We start from the raw sequence: 8,270 nt of genomic DNA, 5'->3' as shown, positions 1-8,270 counted from the left end.
CCAAAGGCCCTGTTTTAGTAAACTAAATTTGATTTATTAAAACAAAGGTGATCTGATCACACCTGATAAAAGATTGGTGGCGACTCCCGTTTTAATTTTCACTTTCAAACAAAGTCGATCCCCGTTTTCAAAAGAATGGTTTCGACAACGCTAAAAATAATTAAAATAATATCTAATTAAATAATAAAAACATAAAATAATTAAATTTCCCATATTGATATTCTTTAATCTATTATCTTCGCCATCATATTCAATTGATTTTGGTTCTTATGTGGCTAACTTGTTTAATTTCTCATGCTATTAATTACTTCAGACTTATAGATTATCTAAACAATTAAAAATTATATAAATAAATAATAATAATAAATGTTATTGGAAATTAGAGTTGCAAATTAACTAAACAATTATTCAAATTAAACTTCGTGACCACAAGCTTAATATGTATTGGGCATCTTCTACTTACACGTCTATAACAACAAGATAACAATACATTTACTAAATTCTAAAGAGCTAAAAACCAATATATAGATGACACGTGTCACATTAAAAATAATTAACAACAATCCTTTCTCATCCTTTAAAAGCCTATAGATATTAGGATAAAACACCAAGACACACTCCCTCTAATACTCTAAACTCTCTCTCATTCCCTCTTTCTTTCTAATCCTCTCGACATCCACATTATAATCATTTTAGTTCCCATACGACACTTCATCCTTCATATGAATCATCACAAATTACTGCAACTTCCTCCTTAATTTCTGACAACTGTATATATTTTTCCATGTTAACAACTATTATCTTTATTTATATAGAAGTTTTTTATTTCATATATGGATCTTACTCATGCAACATTTTATTCAGTAAAATTGTTTTTGATAATTGAGATTTTGAAGTGACGAAGATGATTGTCGTAACCATTTTTTAAGGAAAATTGGGAATCGATTGGGATTTTGAAAATGAAAACAAAAAAACGGGAGTCGCCACTAATCTTTTTAGGTGTGATTAGATCACCTTGTAAAAGTGGTTGTTTTTAATAAATGGTTTGATTTATTTAAACAACGATTTTGGTCTACGCAAATCAAGAAAATAGGTTCGGGAGTCGGTTACGCACGAGGAAGGATTAGTACCCTCGTAACGCCCAAAAATTGGTACCTAGTTGATTAATTAGTGTCTTAGTGTCGAAAATTGAAAACTTGAAAGACTTTGAAATATGATCCCTCTTTAAAAAATGCTCAGATGTTAAAGACCTTCTCATCTCAAAATATAAAATGTCACATCCAGTAAGTTAGGACACGACATCTTGAATTTTCGAGAACAAGCTTGCCTTTTATGAAATTTGTGGATTTTAATTTATAAAAAGGGTATTCGATTATTTAGAATAAACGAGAGAAATCGAAACCCAGTAAGTTAGGGCACGTTTTCTCGAATTCTCAAACACCGAATGTTGCCTTTATTTAAAACAAATTCTTATTTAGAGGTGACAAAATATCATACCCGGTAAGTTAGGGCACAACACTTCGTGTCTCCGAGAATAAGCATTTTTTTAACTCATATTGATTAAAAAGAATATTCCGTTATTTAGGTAAGATGAGAAGAAGTCGAAACCCAGTAAGTTAGGGCACGATTGTTTCGAATTACCAAATACGGAATATTACTTTTATGAAAGAAATTTTTTTAATGTATTGATTAAGAATATAGCGTGATTTATAGTAAAACACGAAAGCAAATTATGATGCTAATACGCAATAATAAGTGCGGCAGTGTTAATAACAATGATATAAGCCAGTATAAGAAGATAAAAGCAATGTTTAGTAATATAAACAAATACATGAAGAAAATGCAATGGTCGAATGCATAAGTAAATAAAATAGAAATAAATAGAACATGGTAAAATGGAGTGACAATGATAACTAACGATAATAATAATAACATGAATAATAATAGTATAATGTAAATATGAAGTAATGGGGAACGATATATGTAAAAAGCGTAGTACTAGACTAAAAAATAATATTTATTGAAAACAGTGATATATATACAATAGTAACTAAATAATAACAATACATAAATACATACATGCAAGTATTGAAATATATACGTAATAATAGAAATAATAAAAAAATATACGTGGTATTAAAATATATGTACATGATATAGTTTTAAGAATATGCACAACATGCATGGTATTAAAAATGGTATTAAAAAACATAATACATACATATAAGTATTGATAAAAAATGCTAATACTAATAATGATCATAGTAATTACAATAAGGATGATAATAATAATATTAAAGTAAAGTAAACAAAAGTAATCCCGTATATCAATATATATATATACATGTAATGAAAATACACACTACTATATAATAATAATAATAGTGATAATAATAATAATAATAATATAGAAATACAAAGAGCAAATATAATAAAAATATTAAATAATGAAAAAGTAATGTTATATATAAATATATATATATATATATATATACGTGTATGTACATAAAATATACACTAATATATAATAATAATAGTAATAATAATAATATTAAAAGCTATTAATAATACTATATAATATATATATATATATATATATATATATATATATATATATATATATAAGCATCAAATAAAATAATAATAATAGAGCACTAATAAAAATATAATAATAACAGTAATAAATGTAATAGCATGGCTAATATTAAAATTAGAATAGAATAATAAAAAGGTAAAGAAAGGGAAATTGAATTGAAAATAGAACTTTTGGGACAAATCCGAAATACATGAAAAAAGAGGGGATTAAATCGCATGCGCAATCAACCAGGAGGGACTAAAATGGGGAATAACCCCTTGTCTCAAAACACGCAGCTTCAAAAGGACCGAATTGGAGAAGAAATAAAAATTCTGGGCATAAATTAAAAGTCAAGAGAATGAAATTTAAAAGCAGAAGAATGCGGAAGGGCCGATCGCCCAATTAGACCATCAAAAGAAAACACGCGGATCCTCAGACGTCGGGTCGGGTCACACGCGGGTCAAATAAAACGACGCCGTTTTGGCGTTCAGACCCTAGGCACAAAAACGGTGCCGTTTTACCCTGTTATAAAAGCCAAGTTTTTTTTTAAAAATTTTATTTTCCTCATTCTTTTCCAGAAAAAGCTAAAAACTTTCCCCCAAATCCTCTCAAGCTTCTCCTCTCCGGTGGAGCCTAAGTTGCCGGACCACCGTCGTCTGCCGTCGCGTGGTGGCCGGAATCCCAAAAGGTGTATTTTTCTCCTTTTTTTATGTTTTTAATATATGTATGTAAGTGAGAAGAAAAAAAAATGGCTCCGAAAACAAAACGAAAGTAAAGTAAAAATCACCTTAGATCTTGGTATTTTCGGTTCTCTGATTTCTGATATTGGGCTATTTCTTACTTTTTGATGTTACTAGGGTTTCTATTTTTTGCTTGTATGTTTGAAATCTAATATTGTTTTTATTTCACAAGTGCTGATCCTCTTTTCAATGGTTTTTGATTTGGCTTTTAAATAGCCATTACATTTCCTTTTTTTTTTTAATATCTGTCTATTCTTCTATTGTTGCTGCAGGCAAACGGTGGTGGAGCAGAGGCCACTTGTGGGCGTCGGTGGTGGATGGGGTAGGGAGCATGTGCTGACGGCTAGGGTTTCCTTAACTTTTTCATTTGTTGTGTGTGTGGGCATGGGTAGGTTTAGGGTTATTGGCTTAGTGGGTTTAGGGGTTTTGGGCCCAAAATTGAGCTTGTACAGCTGCCCCTCTTTGCTTGTTTTCGTGTAACGAGAACAGAGCTAAGACTTAAGAAAGACCAATTTTGCCCGGTCTCACTGTGTCTGGACTTGTTTAGCGCTCCTTTTCTCCAGGTAGCTTTATTCCAATCTTGTTGCTTCGCTTTGCTTCACTGCTCTACTGCAACTTCAAGACGGTAAGGTTTGTTTTGATCTGCTCCACTGCAACTCTATGGAGATAAGACACGTGACTTCAATCAATTCCACTGAAACTTCAAGGAGATCTATTGTAGCTTCGCTTAATCCACTGAAACTTCAAGGAGATCTGCTGTAGCTTCGATCAATTCCACTGAAACTTCAAGGAGATCTACTGTGGCTTTTAGCTGCTCCAACGCCATTTCAGGAAGAAGATATTTGATTTTCAACCTGTTACCCTACTGCTTAGGGGGTTAAGGCTTGTCATCATTGATCTGTTTCCCTCGCTAGGGGTTTAGATCGTAAACTCAACTGTTACCCTACCGCTTAGGGTTTAAGGTTTGAAAATTTGGCTTGTTACCCTATTGCTTAGGGCAATAATATCTATAAACTTCAGCTTGTTACCCTATTGCTTAGGGGGTTAAAGCTTGGTGGTTTGAATCTGCTTCACTGCATTCGAAGAGGCGAAATTCGATGTATTTGATCTGCTCCATTGTAACTTCAGGGAGGTGAGATCTGTGATTTTCAGCCTATTACCCTACTACTTAGGGGGTTAAGGCCCATCTTCTTTGATCTGTTTTCCTACTGCTTAGGGTGATAAGATCTGCAAATTCGGCTTGTTACCCTACTGCTTAGGGGGCTTAAAGCCCTTTGAATTTAATCTATTACCCTACTGCTTAGGGGTTTAAGATCTGTACATTTAGTCTGCTCCACTGCGATTTCAAGGAGATGAGACTTGTAACTTCAGTCTGCTCCACTGAGATTTCAGAAAGACAGGATTCGCTAGATTTGATCTGTTCCATTGCAATTTCAGAGAGACGAAATCTGTAATTTTTAGCCTATTACCCTACGGCTTAGGGGGTTAAGATCTGTAAATTTAACCTGTTACCCTACTGCTTATGGGTTTAAGGCTTGGTGAATTCACTGATTCTAGGGACATGACCTGTAGAATCAGTTCCATGTATTTATGCTTATGCCAAAGAATTAGGATGCTATGATCAAAGTGAATCAATTGCTCCTAATTAGATGCATTACGAATAATCTATGAATGTATGAGTGCAACATGTGGTGAGCGTGAGTCCCTTTTAATGTTTAGGTTGCTATTGCTCTTTGTTCATCAAGGTTCTTTCTCTGAAAAGGTACTCTGTCTTCTTGTTCAGCTTAAATTTTGAACAGAAAACCCGAAGAGGTGGTCCCAATTTATACTCTTTCTTCTCAGATGCTTCCAATCTTTGAGTTTGGTTAGTTCTAAATAATAGTCCCGTTTCAGGTTCCTGTACTATTTAGAATCTTTCAGAGTAACGTGCAGAACTCTTTTTGCAAAAATGGTTTTAGTCCATTAATCATCAATGCAAAATGCTTGAGAAAGATCATAACAATGACAAAACTGAAATTTATCAGAAACAACATTTGAAGGGAATATATTAATCACAGTCAACAAACATTGTTGGAATACAAAATGAATAAAAGGGAATAGGTGCCCCAGATATCGCAGCGTGAGCTTCTCTGTACTGACTTATTGAGGACTCCCTTTTTTTTTTTGCCCAATATGTGTTTAGGGGATCTAGAGTACTCTTGCAGATGCCCCAAGATGTAACATCTCTCCTCCTTGTTAATTTAGGTATTATAAGACCATCGCATGCCCCACCTTCGATCAAAATTTGAATTGCCTTTTACGGGTTTTCAATTCAAAATCCCTTTGGTCTCAAGGTGCTCTTCGCGAGTTTTCACCCTGGCCTCTCCTTTTTTTTTTTTAGGCGGAGTATTTCTTGACCGAATCCGAATTCACGGGATTGGATAAGGTCTTGCCATCCATTTCAGCCAATATCAATGCTCCACCAGAAAAGGCTTTCTTCACCACATAAGGCCCTTCCCAATTTGGCATCCATTTTCCTCTGAAGTCTTTTTGTATGGGCAGGATCTTTTTCAGTACTAGGTCTCCTTTGTGGAACTCTCTGGGACGAACCTTTTTGTTGTAAGCTCGCATCATTCACTTTTGGTACATCTGACCATGGCGAATAGCCCGTAGACTCTTTTCTTCAATCAAATTCAACTGATTGTATCGGGACTGGATCCATTCTGCTTCATCCAACTTTGCTTCTGACAAAACTCTGAAGGAAGGAATCTCGACCTTGATAGGTAAAACTGCCTCCATTCCATAGACTAATGAGAAAGACGTTGCCCCAGTAGAAGTTCTAATAGACGTTCGATAAGCATAGAGGGCGAATGGTAGCTTCTCATGCCAATCTTTGTAAGTTTCTGTCATCTTTCCTACAATCTTTTTGATGTTCTTATTGGCTGTTTCGACTGCACCGTTCATCTTCGGGCGATACAGTGATGAGTTGTGGTGTCTGATCTTGAACTGACTGCAGACATCCGCTATCGTGTTATTGTTCAAATTCAATGCGTTGTCAGATATGATCCTTTCCAGTATTCCATATCAACAGATGATTTCCTTTTTCAGGAACTTGCTAACTGCTGATTTAGTGACATTGGCATATGAAGCGGCCTCCACCCATTTGGTGAAATAATCGATGACCACAAAAATGAAACGATGCCCATTTGAAACTTTTGGTGAAATTGGCCCAATCACATCCATGCCCCACATCGAGAAAGGCCATGGCGAACTCATGACATGCAGAGGTGAGGGAGGTACATTAATCTTGTCTCCATAGATTTGGCACTTATGACATCTTTTGGCGTAGTTAATACAGTCTCCTTCCATGGTAGACTAATAATAACCGAACCTCATAATTTGCCTGGCCATTGTAAAACCATTAGCATGTGTCCCGCAGACTCCCTCATGGACTTCTTCCAAGATTTTCTTAGCCTCAATGGCGTCTACACATCTTAATAGTACCTGATCCTTCCTTCTTTTGTATAGGATCTCCCCATCTAAGATATAGTCACTGGCCAGTCTTCTCAACGTTCTCTTGTCGTTCTCAGTAGCTTGGTCGAGGTACTCATGATTCTTCACATATCGTAGGATATCGTGGTACCAAGGGTGATCATTATTTTTCTCTTCTTCTTGGAGGTTGTAACAATGAGCCGGAGCCTCGTAAATGCTCATTTGGATTGGTTTCACATCCTCTGGTTGGTTCACCTTAATCATAGAAGCTAAAGTTGCTAGGGCATCAGCCATCTGATTTTCTTCTCGTGGGAGATAGTAGAAGACAATATCATTAAACTCTTTAATTAACTCAAGGATCAACCTCCGGTAATTGATCAATTTGGGGTCTCTTGTCTCCCATTCACCTTTGAGTTGATAAATCACTAGGGCAGAATCTCCATATACCTCTAACACCTTGATTTTACGTTCTATGGCCGTACGTATTCCCATGATGCATGCTTCGTATTCTGCCATATTGTTCGTGCAGTCAAAATCTAATTTACTAGTGAATGGATAATGATCTCCATTCAGAGACACCAGAACTGCCCCGATTCCATTACCCACAGCATTTGATGCTCCGTCAAAGTTTAGCTTCCAAGGGTGACCTTCTTGAGGGTCTTCTTCAGTGGTTGCTATGCACATTAGATCTTCATTTGGGAAATCAAAGTGCAGAGGCTCGTAGTCCTCTAGGGCTCTGCTGGCTAGGAAATCTGCTATCGCACTCCCTTTTACGGCCCTCTGGTTCACATAGACTATATCGAATTCAGAAAGTAGAATTTGCCATAGGGCCATTCTCCCGTTCAAGGCAGTCGACTCCATCAAGAATTTCAAAGGATCCATTTTAGAGATCAGCCAAGTTGTATGATACAACATGTATTGTCTCAGTCTTCGAGTTGTCCAGATCAAGGCACAGCACAACTTTTCAATGAACGAGTGTCTCGTCTCACACTCAGTAAACTTTTTACTGAGGTAATATATCGCTCTTTCTTTCCTTCCCGATTTATCGCGTTGGCCAAGCACACATCCCATAGAATTTTTAAATACCGTCAAATACAGTATCAGTGGCTTATCTGGATTAGGTGGTGTCAACACTGGGGCATTAGACAAATATTGCTTAACTTTGTCGAAAGTCTTCTGGCATTCCTCGTTCCAACAACCAGGGTTGTGTTTCTTAAGGAGACGGAATATGGGGTCGCATTTCTCAGTTAGTTGTGAAATAAATCGAGTGATGTAATTTAGTCTTTCTAGGAATCCTCGAACTTCCTTCTAAGTACGTGGTGGAGGTAACTCTTGTATGGCTTTGACTTTGTCTGGGTCAATCTCAATCCCTTTTCCACTGACCACGAATCCTAGTAGTTTTCCTGACCTAGCTCTAAAGGTACATTTTGCGGGATTGAGTTTCAACTGGAATTTTCTCAACCTCAAAAATAATTTCCTCAAGA

This window comes from Gossypium arboreum, chromosome 8 (assembly GCF_025698485.1).
Source record: "Gossypium arboreum isolate Shixiya-1 chromosome 8, ASM2569848v2, whole genome shotgun sequence".
Taxonomy (NCBI): Eukaryota; Viridiplantae; Streptophyta; class Magnoliopsida; order Malvales; family Malvaceae; genus Gossypium; species Gossypium arboreum.
Note: the sequence above shows the minus strand (reverse complement) of the source record.